This window comes from Tachypleus tridentatus, chromosome 6, assembly GCF_004210375.1.
Source record: "Tachypleus tridentatus isolate NWPU-2018 chromosome 6, ASM421037v1, whole genome shotgun sequence".
NCBI lineage: Eukaryota > Metazoa > Arthropoda > Merostomata > Xiphosura > Limulidae > Tachypleus > Tachypleus tridentatus.
The window spans coordinates 43,634,430-43,650,005 of record NC_134830.1 but is presented as its reverse complement, the minus strand read 5'-3'; the positions used below and the strand labels follow the sequence as shown (position 1 = coordinate 43,650,005).

At 35.4% G+C, this 15,576-nt stretch overlaps 1 protein-coding gene across 1 annotated transcript in view; it reads left to right on the top strand.

The window, feature by feature from the left end:
* The window catches only part of LOC143252353 (uncharacterized), a 235,130-nt gene that overhangs the window by 202,172 nt on the left and 17,382 nt on the right, over window positions 1–15,576 (top strand). The gene's annotated exons all lie outside the window — the stretch shown is intronic.

The following is a 15,576-nucleotide window of genomic DNA, read 5'->3' as shown; positions in this document are numbered from 1 at the left end:
TGTTCGATCTGTGAATTGAGTAGAGTCGGTTACAAACGCCCACGAGAATCGACAGAAATAAAAATAAAATAACTTGACTCAGAGAAACATGTTACATGAAGACTAGGATGTTGCAAACGGAGATAAACTAATGGCTGTTAATTCAGGTTTATGCACATTGTTTAAATGACACTAAATAAAATAAAATAATAAAAATAACTCCCATGTTAGAGAACACTCTTGAGAAGAATGAACGTATATTTTACACAACATATTAAAAACATACGTACTGTATGGTTTCTTTGTTTGCTTTTGAATTTCGCGCAAAGCTACACGAGGGCTATCAGCGCTAGCCATCCCTAATTTAGCAGTGTAAGACTAGAGGGAAGGCAGCTAGTCATCACCACCCACCGTCAACTCTTGGGCTACTCTTTTACCAAGAAATAGTGGGATTGACCGACACATTACAACGTCGCCACGGCTGAAAGGGCGAGCATGTTTGGTGCGACGGAGATTCGAACCCACGACCCTCAAATTTCGAGTCGAACGCCTTAACCCACCTGCCCATGCCGGGGCCGTACTGTATAGAAATTGAAATATCCAACAACTACAAATAATTGGGTAACGAGAAATAATCTATATTGATTAGCTTCCGTACTTCACGTATTTTATTTTTTAGTACCCATCTAGCCCCCCGCTAGTACAGCGGTATGTCTCCGGATTTACAACGCTAAAATCAGGGGTTCGATTCCCCTCGGTGGCCTGAGCAGATAGCCCTTTGTGGCTTTGTTATATGAAAAACCCACCCAGTACCCATCTAGATTCACAAAGACAGGCATTGCATTCTTTTGCTAACATGCACAGAATTAAAATTAAAGTATTCCTTATTTTTTACAACAACTTCCACAGCATTCAAATCTAAATTACTAGAAAGAAGTATTTGTTTCCCGTCACTTTCTTTCCCACGCTTAAAATATTTAGTAAATTAAATCTCATTTCTTTGTCTTCTGTTAACTAATAGTCAGAATTTTCAATCTTAGCACTAGAAGTCCTTCCCTTTCTCACAAATCTTCCCTTAGATAAATTGGTTACAACCTGAAGTAAATGTTTTCCCAAACAGCTTCTCCATAATTATCTTTTAAAAAATAAATCAGAATACTTCTTTTTTTTTCATATCTAACTGGACATAGATTTTGTTTAATACAAAATTATTGTTTCTTACCCTAATCAAACCTTGTAACAGAAATATTGCTTTCATTTGTTATTGGCCAGGTAGCTAAGGCGTTCAAGTGATAATCCGAAGATCTTGGGTTCGAATCCCCGTCACACCAAACATGCTCGTCCTTTCAGCTGTGAAAGCGTTATAATGGGACGGTCAATCCCACTATTCATTGGTAAAAAACATAGCCCAGGAGTTGGCGGAGGGGGTAATGACTAACTGCCTTTCTCTCTAGCCTTACACTGCTAAATTAGGGACGGCTAGCGCAGATAGCCCTCGTGTAGCTTTACGTGAAACTCAAAAACAAAGAAACATTCGTTGTTTGCTTAAACTTTAAAGAAACGAAAAAAAAATCTAGAAATAACCAAACACCACCAGTATTGTGTAACGGTAGCAATTATTAACTAATAATTAGTATTGTATTTCCTTATGAGTTGAAGAACAATATGTTTATAAACATATATGAATAACTTATTTGATTTACGTGGAACAATGTTTATCCATTTCCAATACAATTTGATATAACAATTTCTATTGTAGACGACAGACAATGAAACGGAAACTGCTTTAATGTGTTCAATAATTGTATTCAATAATCACGAGATAAAAGTATAGTTTGACTCCGTAACTCATATTTCTGCTTCTTTAATGTAATCTTATGACGTGATATTACATTGGTATTGTAAAACCTTAATTGAACAATCCAAATAATTAAAATCATCGAATTAATTAGATAAGAAAAACTCGTGGTTATAATACTTCCCTCACAACATTGTTACAAGCAAACTTCCTCATACGTAGACATTTTTAATCAAAATTTCATCACGCTTGATTCTAGCAAAATAATATATTTATTAAATATAATGTTGCTAGGCGCAAAAACCTCCTAATAAAGGAGAAAACCCGGAACGTTAATATCAATGAATAGATGGTCTCCTGAGTCAGCTGTAATGAAAGCATGAACAACACCCCTAATATACTTTAATCAGCATTAAGAAACATAACACAAATAATTTGGCGTATTTTCAGGGCGTTCGACCTTGTCCAGGTCTACACATACTTTATCTAAGACGAAACATAAAACCGCTTTATAGTTACATCACGTTATTGTCTATCTTGCATGATTATACTGTCCAATTATTTCGTGTGTTTGTGTTTTTCAATACGTTCAGTCAAATATACCTATATATGACCATTGGTCGTATATTTGTAGCACTGATCGTTTGACAAGTATATCTGGAGTATTATATTATACGAGACTATTCTGTAAACTGTATTTAACAACTAAGCCTTCTCAGCAAGTGGGAAATACAACATAATCTTTCTCTGTAAACATAGTAATTTAATTTTACGCTGTCCAACATAGGCAAGTACATTCCACATTTCCATTCTTACAAACCAATACAAAACCTGGTTGCTAAATCTAGCTGCAAAATTAGATAGCCACAAACTCTTCAGTTTTGAAAAAACAAAAATACAAAACTCAGTGTAAACAACATGTCCTCCCAAGCTGTTTCCCAACAACGGTAACTGGCTCCCTTGGAGAACATCTTTTGTGATCGATCCACAACTGAGACGACGAATGCTGGTGTAACTGAAAACTGCACTGATCAGTGTAGTATTTTATCCAAAACGAGTTTACTCGTTTTTGTTGTTGAGCTTAAAGCTAAAGAAACAAACAAACAAAACAATGATCACACACAGTTAATGTTTCGTAATTCTCTAAATACATACACTGTTACAAATTTACCCATTTCACCTGAGCGTTCCATAAGGATAACAGGGCCCGGAATGGCCAGGTGGGTTAAGGCGTTCGACTCGTAATCTGAAGGTCGTGGGTTCGAATTCACGTCACACCAAACATGCTCGCCATTTCAGTCGTGAGGGCGTTATAATGTGTACGGTCAATCCCACTATTCGTTGGTAAAAGAGTAGACCAAGGGCTGACAATGGATGGTGATGACCTGCTAGCTGCTTTCCCTCTAGTCCTCCCTCCCCTAACGTGCTCCCCCAGTGGAACAACAATATGTTTGAGTACTCACAACGCTAAAAACTGGGTTTCAATACTAGTGGTGGGCTTAGCACAGATAGACTATTGTGTAGCTATGTGCTCTATTCAAAAACAAACAAACCCTCTTCTAAAGCAGGTAACCCCCTTGCAGCTTTGCGCAAAAGTTGAAAAAAAATGATGACAGATACTATATGCATAATTATTTTAGAATATAACTGAAGTCCACACAACAAATTATTTTTATTTAAGTTTTGGTAGTAATCGGTTAGTCGGTTGTTTTCTTGTTTTATTTTTCTCGGCCATAACATAATTCTTTCTTTGTTTTTATTTTGAGTTGGAATAAAACAACTTAGAAAAAACTCAAGTTCAAATTATTTATTGAATTCCATTATCCTCAGAGTACGTCAAACTTTCTTATTTGTCTAAACTCAAAAACAGGATACGTATAATTTGTAAAGATGTGTTAGGAGAATTTTGTATTATTTTTCGGACAAGTGTTTAGAAAAAATCCTCCGTTACATAAATATATATTATGTTACAAAAATCTTCATTTGGATCATCATCATAGTCATCTTTTCTTTGCTACACCATCATCAACATATGTGTCTTCTCACACGTTCAGGAGTATTGTATTTAAAATAAGTGTCATTACGTGTTGGTTCACTAACCCATTACTGCCACACTTTCTAATGAGTTCATGCTGTTTTAGGAGCTTCCTACGAAGGTATTTCGATTGTGATGTCTCCACACTTTTCTCACTAATCCGTTTCTTCTCCCTCGCTTCAAATAAAATTATAATCACAAGCAAGCACGAGTCAAACATTTTGTACTAAAAGAGTTCCACTGCAGCAAATTCTGTTAATAAAACATGGTACTTTGAAGATTCTGCGAAATCGAATGATGAAAAGGTGTTAAAACTAGGCACCTTGATCACTGTAAGTAATTAAATAAAATGTTTTTCGTAATGCTCGTTTTTGTAAAGTTACAGAATTGTTTTCACTAATACTAAATCCAAATTTAAAACACACTTAAACTCCGTTGTAAAAGACTGAATTGCATGAAATACACGTTTTGCGGTGTAAATTTCTTCGTGAGTGTGTGTGTGTGTGTGTTTTCTTGTAGCAAAGCCACATCAGGCTATCTGCTGAGTCTACAGAGGGAAATCGAACCCCTGATTTTATCGTTGTAACTCCATAGACTTACCGGTGTACTAGTAGGGGATAAATTCATTCGTAAACAGCATCAGATTAATTACTGTGATATAAGATTTGATGAAATTATTTAACTTGCTTTGAAATGTTCACTTTGCTTTTCTTTGTTCTCATAATTATGTACTGTTGATCGGTTGAAGCAACAAAAGTAACGTTGGTTTACAAGTGGAAGTATAATAGGTCTTAAAAAGGAATTTGGTAAGGGTTTGGTATAATGAAACAACTAATAAATCAATGTAAAAAGTCCAAAAACAAGTGAAACTTTCAAACCCTATGTTCATATGATATAATTAATACGTTATTCTATAAAAGTTTTATCAACTATCTTTTTTTTTTTGTTTATGTAGTTGGTTTGACACGATCTGAGTATTAGCTACGCGTACTTTAAAACTGCAGCTCTCTCTAGTGGTTTGCAAGTACTTTCTCTGTGTATCACTTAAATACAAATGTACGAGGTCTGTTCAAAAAATACGCGGACTGACGTCATAAAACAAAATGTACTTTATTTAGAAGTTACAGGTCTGGGACCCCGTCAAAGTACTCTCCTCCCCAACGCACACACTTATCCCAACGGTGTTTCCACTTGTTGAAACAGTCTTGGTACGCTTCTTTTGTAATGTCCTCCAGCTCCTTCGTCGCATTTGCCTTAATCTCGGGAATCGTCTCAAATCTTCTTCCTTTCAAGGGTCTTTTGAGTTTGGGGAACAAGAAAAAATCGCAAGGAGCAAGGTCAGGTGAGTAGGGGGGGGGGAAGAACAGTGATCGAGTGTTTGGCCAAAAACTCACGAGTTCTGAGGGCTGAATTTCGCAGCAACGCGGTGCATCTTCAATTTTTCGGTCAAAATCTCGTAACAAGATCCAACTGATATCCCACACTCTTCAGCAAGCTGCCTGACAGTCAGACGTCGATTTGCCCGCACCGGGGTGTTGATTTTATCGACGTGTGGGTCGTCAGTTGACGTGGAAGGGCGTCCAGGACGCTCATCATCTTCAATGGACTGTCGACCATCCTTAAAACGTTCATGCTACTTGAAACATGCCGTACGCTTCATAGCAACATCACTGTAAGCCGTGTTAAGCATAGCAAAAGTTTCAGTCGCAGATTTTCCAAGTTTAATACAAAATTTCACAGCATGTCGTTGCTCCTTCAGGTCATTCATTCTGAAATCCGCCAAACGAAAAAATCGCACTTCACTTAAAACCGCGTAGCTAATACACAAATGAAGATATCTGCAATCGGGAAATGGCGTCGTAATCAGCTGATCTGTGCAAACCTAGCGACACCAAGCGGATTCCCCTGGAACCAACTGGAGCCGCGCAATTCAAACAGTCCGCGTATTTTTTGAACAGCCCTCGTATAGAAAGATATAAACAGATTTGAATAACATGCATTTTCTTCGTTTTTCATATTTAGTTCTAAACGTCTAATCAAGATATTTGAACGCATATTGAAAAAACTACAATTCACGGCGTTTATTTAAACTATAATGCAAGTAACTTCTGAGATTTTAAGATTCAACCCGCGCCCCTCAGATTGCGAGGCGAGCGCCATAACTACGTGGCCACGTCGAGCCTGGGTAGGAAAATATATTTTACAATGTCAACTTAGATAGGGGTAGGAAAATGTATTTTACAATGTCAACTTAGATAGGGGTAGGAAAATATATTTTACAATGTCAACTTAGATAGGGGTAGAAAAATATACTTTACAATGTCAACTTAGATAGGGGTAGAAAAATATATTTTACAATGTCAACTTAGATAGGGGTAGGAAAATGTATTTTACAATGTCAACTTAGATAGGGGTAGAAAAATGTATTTTACAATGTCAACTTAGATAGGGGTAGGAAAATGTATTTTACAATGTCAACTTAGATAGGGGTAGAAAAATGTATTTTACAATGTCAACTTAGATAGGGGTAGAAAAATGTATTTTACAATGTTAACGTAACTCGAACACTTTTATCTGATTAGACAGAACGCCAAGTGGCAAAAGCTTTAAAGCTGTTTATGTAATGGAAACAAAGGCTTACAAACATGATTAGGTCGAATTGCATCATATACAATGGTAGTAAAATAACTTTTTACATCACCAAATTATTTTTCATTTTACTGCAGAATTATCACCTCTTTCAAGGTCCTAATGCATATATGATACAATACTGTCTAATTACAACATCAGCAACTTTGCAGGCTGTCTGGATATGACGTTAGCTATTTTTTTAGCTATAAATATAGGTTCTTACCGAGAATGAGTTTAAATGCCTATCTCCAGTGTAAATCAGCTATTGTTTCTTTGAGAAAAGAAAAACTTTTGACCAGGTAGATCGTTAGAAGAATTAAATTTAACCAGTCTATTATGAGCCACCACGTGTAAAGATATGTGTGAAGATCCTTTCTATGGATCTGACCAGCATACATTGCAGGATGATCCTGCTCAAAGTCACATGGATTAAAAAAGGTTAGTAATATACTTACATTACAACGTGAAACAAAGTCGAAATTTCACTTTACGTGAATCTTAGGTTTTATTTCATTCCTTCAGGTGAAGCTTTGTTTGTTTGTTTTTGTTATGTACACAAAGGGTTATCTGTGCTCTGACCACCACGGCCATTGAAACCTGGTTTATATTAGTATAAGTCCTCAGACATACGACTGTGCCACTGAAAAACGCTTCAGGTGAACGACCATCTACAAACGGATAGGATCAAGATACAACGCTGGCCAAGCGACAACCTAGACTTCAACCCTATCGATACGCGTTAAAAATTAACGGGGAAAAATGTACAAGAGGAGAAACCGAGAAGCACCTTGGAACTATAGGAAGCCCTCATCTACATGTGGCATCATGAACTTTTTCCTTCCTGCATTCAATCCCTGGTGCACTCTATGTCAGAGCAATGTCAATAATATCACTATGTAACACAAATTTTGTTCCTAGATAGTATGTGTTATTTCTTAATTGCTTGTATTGTAAAAGTACAGAAAATGGCCATTATTCCATTCAAACTTTGCTTTTGTGACCTGGATAAAGAAATTTAGAAATTGACCTATTTTCTATGTAAAAACCAGCAAACTTGCACATTTTCATTTACATAAGGTCTGAATAGAACAACATATGAATCAAATTTACATGTATTTATACTAAAGTTATACAAAAATGTTTAGAAGTGAGTAGGTGTTCTAGATTTGCGACTATAATATAAATCACTTTCACGTATCAGTCCCCAAATATAGTCTCCCATCATGTTTTCATTATACGCTCCCAGGTCACAAAAGCAAAGCTTGAAGAGAAAAATAGGTCTTTTGTATTTACTTTAGGCATAAGCAACTGGGAAATAACACTTTCTGTCCAGGAACAAGAAAAAGTAAACATTTTGTTACATATTGTTATCAAGGTTAGAGAGAGTACAACTTTTCTTCACTTACGTTAATGACGTTATCTTTACGTCTACGTTTTATACCTCAGAGAACGCCCTCTCCCCAATGGCACAGGGAAAGGTCTTCGGTCTTACAGTGCGAGAAACCAAGTTTCGATACCCGTGGTGGGTGTAAAGCTTTGAGCTTAGTTACAAACAGAGAACATTTATTTCGTTATTTATTTCGAATATTAATCAAATATTCGTTGATTATCTACTGTAACGTGTTCATTGCAGTTGGTTTGTTCATAAAGATGAATGATTATTAAAATATAACTCATCTTACACCACACACTGTCCATGACCGTTTAAAACTAGTTCTGACATTTCCACAATGCAAAGTCTCATAAAACAATACACGAGCCAAGGAAAGTGTGAAAAAAGTGGGTGATGAAATGATCTTTTTCCACACTATCTTGTTTCACATTTAACTAACTATCGAGAATTGTTATTTGTTTTATTTTATCCAGAAAATTTATCTGATCTTAAACTAAAGTCCAATGTCTAACAAAGATAGGTCCGGCATGGCCAGGTGGGTTAAGACACGCGATTTGTAATCTGAGGGTCGCGGCTTCGCATCCCCGTCGCACCAAACATGCGTTATAATGTGCGGTCAATCCCACTACTCGTTGGTAAAAGAGTAGCCCAAGAGTTGGCGGTTCCCTCTAGTTTTATATACTGCTAAATTAGGGACGGCTAGCATAGATAACCCTCGAGTAGCTTTGTGCGAAATTAAAAAAAAACAACTGAGAAATATTGTTAAACCAGCTCTAGATTACTCCTTTTAGTCTTTCCTTCTTTCCAATCGACATAGAGTTTCATTTGTGCCAAAAATAGTGTTTTGGACACATTAACCCCACGTTATCTACCTGAAAACGTAACTTTCCCTCTCACGTTTCGTACTGAGTTTTAACTAGTTATCCTTTATGATCTGATGTGAGCAGTAATATCTCGGAAAGAACTGAAATGAAGTATACTTTGAAAATGCCCACCTTACTTTGCTGCATACTGTATAAACACTGCTAAGCCTACAGACGATCATTAATCATAAACTGTCAGTGACTCCTTCTCTTCTTGTTTCTCTTCACCTTCCATGGTCTTAAACTATCGACGGGAGTGAATATATTAATATCTATTTACGTCACTTGTTCTGTAAAGTCAAGATCACGAATAACCTTTTGTAGTTAAAGTTTGTGGCGTATGGTAACACAACAGTGAAATTCTTGATAATTATCCATATTATGTTTCCTATGCACTTTTTCCTCTTCTATCGCGTAAGTCCATTCCCTAAGACTTTAATGTTAAAAGTTCAAGCTATGACCAACAATAGTAGCTGTTTCAGTTTCCTTCTTAAGTGAAGCAGATTTATTAATTTACGCTAAACTTTCCTGCACAACAAACAATAGGAATGTTCGTGTCTTTATCTGATAAATAATTAGTTTTAATATGGAACTCTTTCATTGATATTTTTATATTCATTTAAAAACAAATATTTTTATTTACCTATTCGTTTATTGTTAAGTACAAAAAAGGGTTATCTGTACTTTGTCTATCAAGGGTATCGAAACCCAATTTTTAGCGTATATAAACCATCTCATATACTCCAGAGGAGGGAGAGGAGGCAGTTAATTAATTATTCTTGGCTCGGCATGGCCAGGTGGGTTAAGGCATGTGATTTGTAATCTGAGGGTCGCGGGTTTGCATTCCTCCCGTCGCACCAAACATGCTTGCCTTTTCAGCCGTGGGGACGTTATAATGTGACGGTCAATCCCACTATTCGTTCGTAAAAGAGTAGCCCAAGAGTTGGCGGTGGGTGGTGATGACTAGCTGCCTTCCCTCTAGTCTTACACTACTAAATTAGGGACGGCTAGCGTAGGTAGCCCTCTAGTAGCTTTGCGCGAAATTCAAAGAACAAATAAACAATTAATTATTCTATACAAACTACAAAAAACAAATAATTATTTATTGTATATAAAGTACTGAAACAATGCGACCATTCAACGAAGCTAATCTCAGAACAATAAAAAATAGACAACTGTGAAGACACTTTGCAACAGCTAACCTCCTGCTGTGTCCGTTGGCATTTACAAACTAGCATAAACTGACAGCAGGGAGGACTAATATTTGTAGACTAATGTCTTAGTTTGGTAGCTCAGTATCATGCGGTGACATTGCTAAGATCGACACAAACGTGGATTACGTATCTGTACGAACATGAAACCCACAGCAGAAGTGGGGAAGAAGTTGAAGAAAACCCTTGTGATACCACAAAAGAAGATTCAATCTTTAACATGTGCACAGGATATCATTCTCATGTCAAGAAAAAAAATACTATACGCCACTTATCCAAATATGTACTGACAAAAAAAATTAAATTTATCTCAATGGGAAACCTATCCTTAAAAGTGTGTATAAGGTGTGTTAACAGTCAATAACGAGTGACGTAGTATAAAGAAAAATATCCAGCTGAGCCAGAAAGATACCATCAGCATGTTATTTTCTTGTTTGAATGGATCTTGAATTTATGTTTAGAGTTGTCCTTGGAACTGGGCTCTTTTGGACTGACGCTTAGGGCCTTTGACTCGCACTGTGACGGTCTCGAATCTGAATTACGTCATCGAGAAAGCTCGTACTATAGAGTTGCAGGCCCGGCATGGCCAGGTGGGTTAAGGCGTTCGACTCGTAATCTGAGGGTCGCGGCTTCGAACCCCCTCGCATCAAACTTGTTCGCCCTTTCAGTCGTGAGGGTGTTAACATTTGACGGTCAACCCCCTCACTCGTTGTTAAAGGTTAGCCCAAGAGCACTGGGTGGTGATGGATAACTACTTTCCCTCTAGCCCTCGTATAGCTTTGCGAGATACTCAACACAAACAAGCTACTCTTTGTTTTGAAGACAGTTTTCAATGACACAAAATGTAATGACAAATTGCTATTATTGACATACACATATACGTAACGCAGTTTCACTGTTAATTTTTACTATTAAGAAAACCTCCAAGCTAAAGTCGAATTTGAGCTCACACAATCGGATCACAATCCAATGTGAATAACTGATCTTTGTCCACTACATCACTCTTGGACTTCTGTGTTACGCACTTCTAAACACTAATATTTTTATGTTTTAGATTACGTCACATTTATTTTTTAGGGGTTATGATATTCCTTGAATATTAAAACACTTTTTATTATTATTATTTTATTGGCTTTATTCTATTTTATTAATAAACAGAATTTTGGAAACAAACCGATGACCCCTGAACTAATGAAGGAGGATTAAACTGGATTTCCAAGTTACTTCTGTGGAATATGATACAAAACATTGGATGGAGGGAAGCATAGAATAAAAATAAGACAAGCGCGCGCCGCAAAATAATGAAACGCTAGATGAACTACGTCACGAACCATGCCTTTAACATTAAAGTTCATGAGCTGAAACACACTATAAAAAGAGACTCGTTGTAGTGTGGTCTAGAACATAGAATATGTTTTCATTTCACATTTATAGGTGAATATACGAAATGAAATCTATCAGCTGTGTGTCTTTATTTGAAAAAAAGGAATTTAACTTTTTCAATACCTCTAAAGATAATTTCATAGTTGAATGTATAGATGTCTATATAAATTTATTTTCATTAGGAATTTCCATAATTTGTAAAAATTATATCACAGTTGGGGAAATTTATGATTAACAAATTATATTCTACATAGGGTGTCATTTCTGTTTGTTATCCAATATAATGAAAATAATTGATGATAAAATAACCAGGCTGATGATTATTTTCGTTACAGTCTGGCACAGCCAGGCGCTCGATTCGTAATCTGAGGATTGCGGGTTCAAATCCCTGTCGTACCAAACATGCTCACCCTTTCAGCTATGGGAGCGTTATAATGTTATGGTCAATTTCACTATTCGTAGCCCAACAGTTGGCGGTGGGCGTTTATGACTAGCTGTCTTCCCTCTAGTCTTACACTGCTAAATTAGGGACGGCTAGCGCAGATAGCCCTCGAGAAGCCTTGCGCAAAATTCAAAAACAAGCAAAATTTGATATATGTAAAAACGGCTGGTTTGAGTTAAGAAAATTTTTATGTAGAAAAGTGAACAACGTTTCAACCTTCTTCGGTCATCGTCTGGTTCACGGTGTGCTTCTCTTTGACTAGGCTTGGCCAGATGATCAAGGCGCTGACTCGCAATAAAACGTTGCGGGTGTTTTAATCCTCTTCACCGAACACGCTTTCCCTTTCAGCCGTGGGAGTGTTGTTATGTTCGGTCAATTCTACTATTCATTAGTAAAAGAGTATCCCAAAAGGTGATGACTAGATGCCGTCCCTTTAGTCTTTCACTGCTAATTTTGGGACGGCTAGCGCAGGTCGTCCTCGTGTAGCTTTGCGGAAATCTGAAACAAACATACAAAATTGCTCCTCACTTGTGACTCCATATTGATGTCCGTCCACTCATCGAGTTTGTTATTAGCTTTTTCTTACTGGATCTAGCCTCGTAACTTGATAAGCAAGCCTATCTTTTTCTTTCACTATCTTGTTTCCTGAGGTTTCATTTTCATTTTTGATACTTCTGACTTGTTCCGTGATAAGTTGAGTTTATTTGACTTTGAAGCTAAGCACAAAGCTGCACAAAAGGAAACCTAAGCTTTGCCCACCAGGGGTATCTAAACCAAGTTTCTAGCGTTGTAAGTTCTAAGATATTCCGCTGTGCCATTCGGGGAATGGGTAAGTTGTGATAAGTAACTTTTCTGTTTGGCAGTTTTTTGTATCGTTATATTCAATGTTTTCTATCAGTTTATACCCAGACTGAAGTAAAAAAATATATTTGTGTAACTTAGAAAAATCGAGTTATTACAAAGTTCCTGGATATTTGTGTGCAACGAACTCCGTACGAAGAACTTGCGGTTCCTTCGGTCACAAAAGAATTCAACTCATAAAGTACGGTTGGATTCTCCTGCATAATAAATCACTTTTCTTAAAAATATCACAATGATTCTCCACGAGAAAAACTCACTTTTAAATCCTGCAATAAACTCACTTTAACACATTTTTAGAAGTTTCACCTAAAAAAAATTAATTCTGTTTGTAATAAAAAGTGTACAAAATTAATGTACGTTATTAAAAAAGAAAGAATTACTATTTTTACATTAAAGAAATGATTTAGAAAAAATAGTTATAAAATAATGTTTCTTTACTTTTAGCGAGAGTATCTTTTTGTAACCTGTTTCATTTTGGTGCGATATAAAGCTGTCATTAATTTATTTCTTTAAAAAAAAAAAAAGTAGACACATGCACTAAATAAACATTGTTATAAAGACCTAACAGTAGTGAAACTTTGTTAGGAACTTCTTTTTATGATGTTGAAAAATCGCATGAAGTTTCATCCAAATCGGACTTAGACTGCTGGAGTTATGCGAACAGATGGACATTAGCTTCTTAGAAATATAAATCAGAATAAAAGTAATGACTTTAAGCTACTTACGTTATTCCCACTCAATTCCCAGTGACACAGCGGCATATCTGTGGACTTAGAACATTGGAAACCGGTTTTGATACCCGTGGTGGGCAGAGCACAGATTGCCCAATATGTAGCGTTGTTTAACATCAAACTTAACCTTAATTTATTTTTATTACAAACGTTTGTTGTGCCATCTTCTGGGTATATTTTAAACTAAACACAAAGAGAAAAGAGCTTCAAAAATAATTTTGTGAGACCGCTCGTATGTAGACTTGCTTTTGAAAGTTTCATTGTATGCTTGTCACTGCTCAGTACCAACTGGTATAATGCAGTAATTCATCAAGTAAAATATTTGTAATTATTTGTATATTCAGATTTTCGAATAGTTAATAAGTGTATTTTTCAATAGACAATAATATAAAACAAATGTGTACTAAAATACGAATAAAATGTAATGTTAAAATGATATATAAAGTACACTATATGCTAAGTTAATTGCAGGTTACATACAAGAGATAAAAAATGTCGTTATATATAGATATATATATTAGGTCGAATTAGACTTCTGAAAGTGATCTCAGCAAAAGTAAGACATAATAGAACATTTCTGTATAGAACTTATTGTTATTGCATATCATGATGAGTTATAACAACAAACGCAAGAGTTGTTTTATAGTCGACGTCAGTAATTAAATTTAACAGAGTACAAACGTTTACACACCTGCGCCCATTGCAAGTGCTAGTAAAACAATTAAAACACACCATAAGAACAACGTATGTGATGCTACATCACAGTGTTATTGATAACACATTAATTAACGTTATTTCTTACTGCCTGTTATGTGTGCTTAATAAGAGGAATGCACAATAATAATAGTGCCTGAAATGCTATTTTACACTTTTCTTATGAAAAATATGTATTGGGAAGTTAAATAACAGTATAATTTAACTGTTCCTAATGCTGTTTCAGCGTAATATCCAACACGTGCTACTAATGAGTGCCGAACTTTACCAGCTAAGGCGTTTACACTCTAAGCACTGTGAAAAGTTGATGAAATGAAAGTACAATGTTCACGTTCTCTGCTGTTTGCTTATAGTTATCTTGGTCTTTCTCCTGCATAAATGTGATGGCGTCATTTATGTGGTAGCTGACTGTTAAGTTAATTTTAACGTATAAAAGAAAATGAAAACAGAATTTCTTCTTTTGATGATATTTTAAATCCATAAATAATGTAAGTTTGATGATATTTTAAATCCATAACTAATGGAAGTTTCATTATATTTTAAATCCCTAACTAATGTAGGTTTAAGGATATTTTAAATCGCTAATTAATGTAACTTTAATATTTTAAATCCCTAACTAACGTAAGTTTAATGATAGTTTAAATCCCTAATTAATATAACTTTGATGATATTTTAAATCCCTAGTTAATATAAGTTTTATGATATTTTAAATCCTTAACTAATATAAGTTTCATGATATTTTAAATCCCTAACTAATGTAAGTTTAATGATATTTTAAGTCCATAACTAATGTAAGTTTAATGATATTTGAAACCCATAACTAATGTATGTTCAATAATATTTTAAATCCATAACTAATGTAAGTTTAATGATACTTTAAATCCATAACTCATGTGAGTTTAATGATATTTTAAATCCATAACCGATATGAGTTTAATGATATTTTAAATCCATAACTAATATAAGTTTAATGGCATTTTAAATCCATAACTAATATTAAAAAAAGAAGTAACAGGTGAAGAGATGGGATTTTTTTTTTTATTATTTGCTTGTTTTTTCTTAATTTGTGCAGTAGATCCAATTTGTAACCTAAACGTTTTAGGTTTTAGTCAATTATTCGTTTAAGCACTTAGCTGTTAAGGATGTTGGAACACTAGCTACAAGAGGTATGTTTGAGTATGTTTGATTTTCTACTTTTAGTGGCCGGTTGTAGGAGAAAACGTGTTTCCAAAGCTAGCTGCAAACGTTATAAATCAGTTTTAAGATGTAAGCCTGATGCCCATAAGTTTCTATTAATTTGAAATAAGTTCAGTTTTCTTCTACATGTGAAGCTTGTGAATATAATTTAAACCTAATAGATATATCTCAGTGCTACATGGGTTACGCATCTCTGTTTCTCTAAACCCTTCCCACTTTGTGATCTGTACCCTATTCTTATTAATCAGACTCTTATAAAAGACAAGTTTTTGTTTCTGACCTAATAGTTTAAAATTAAAATAGGGTCATCAAGTGTGAGGAGTGCTTTTAACTTATGT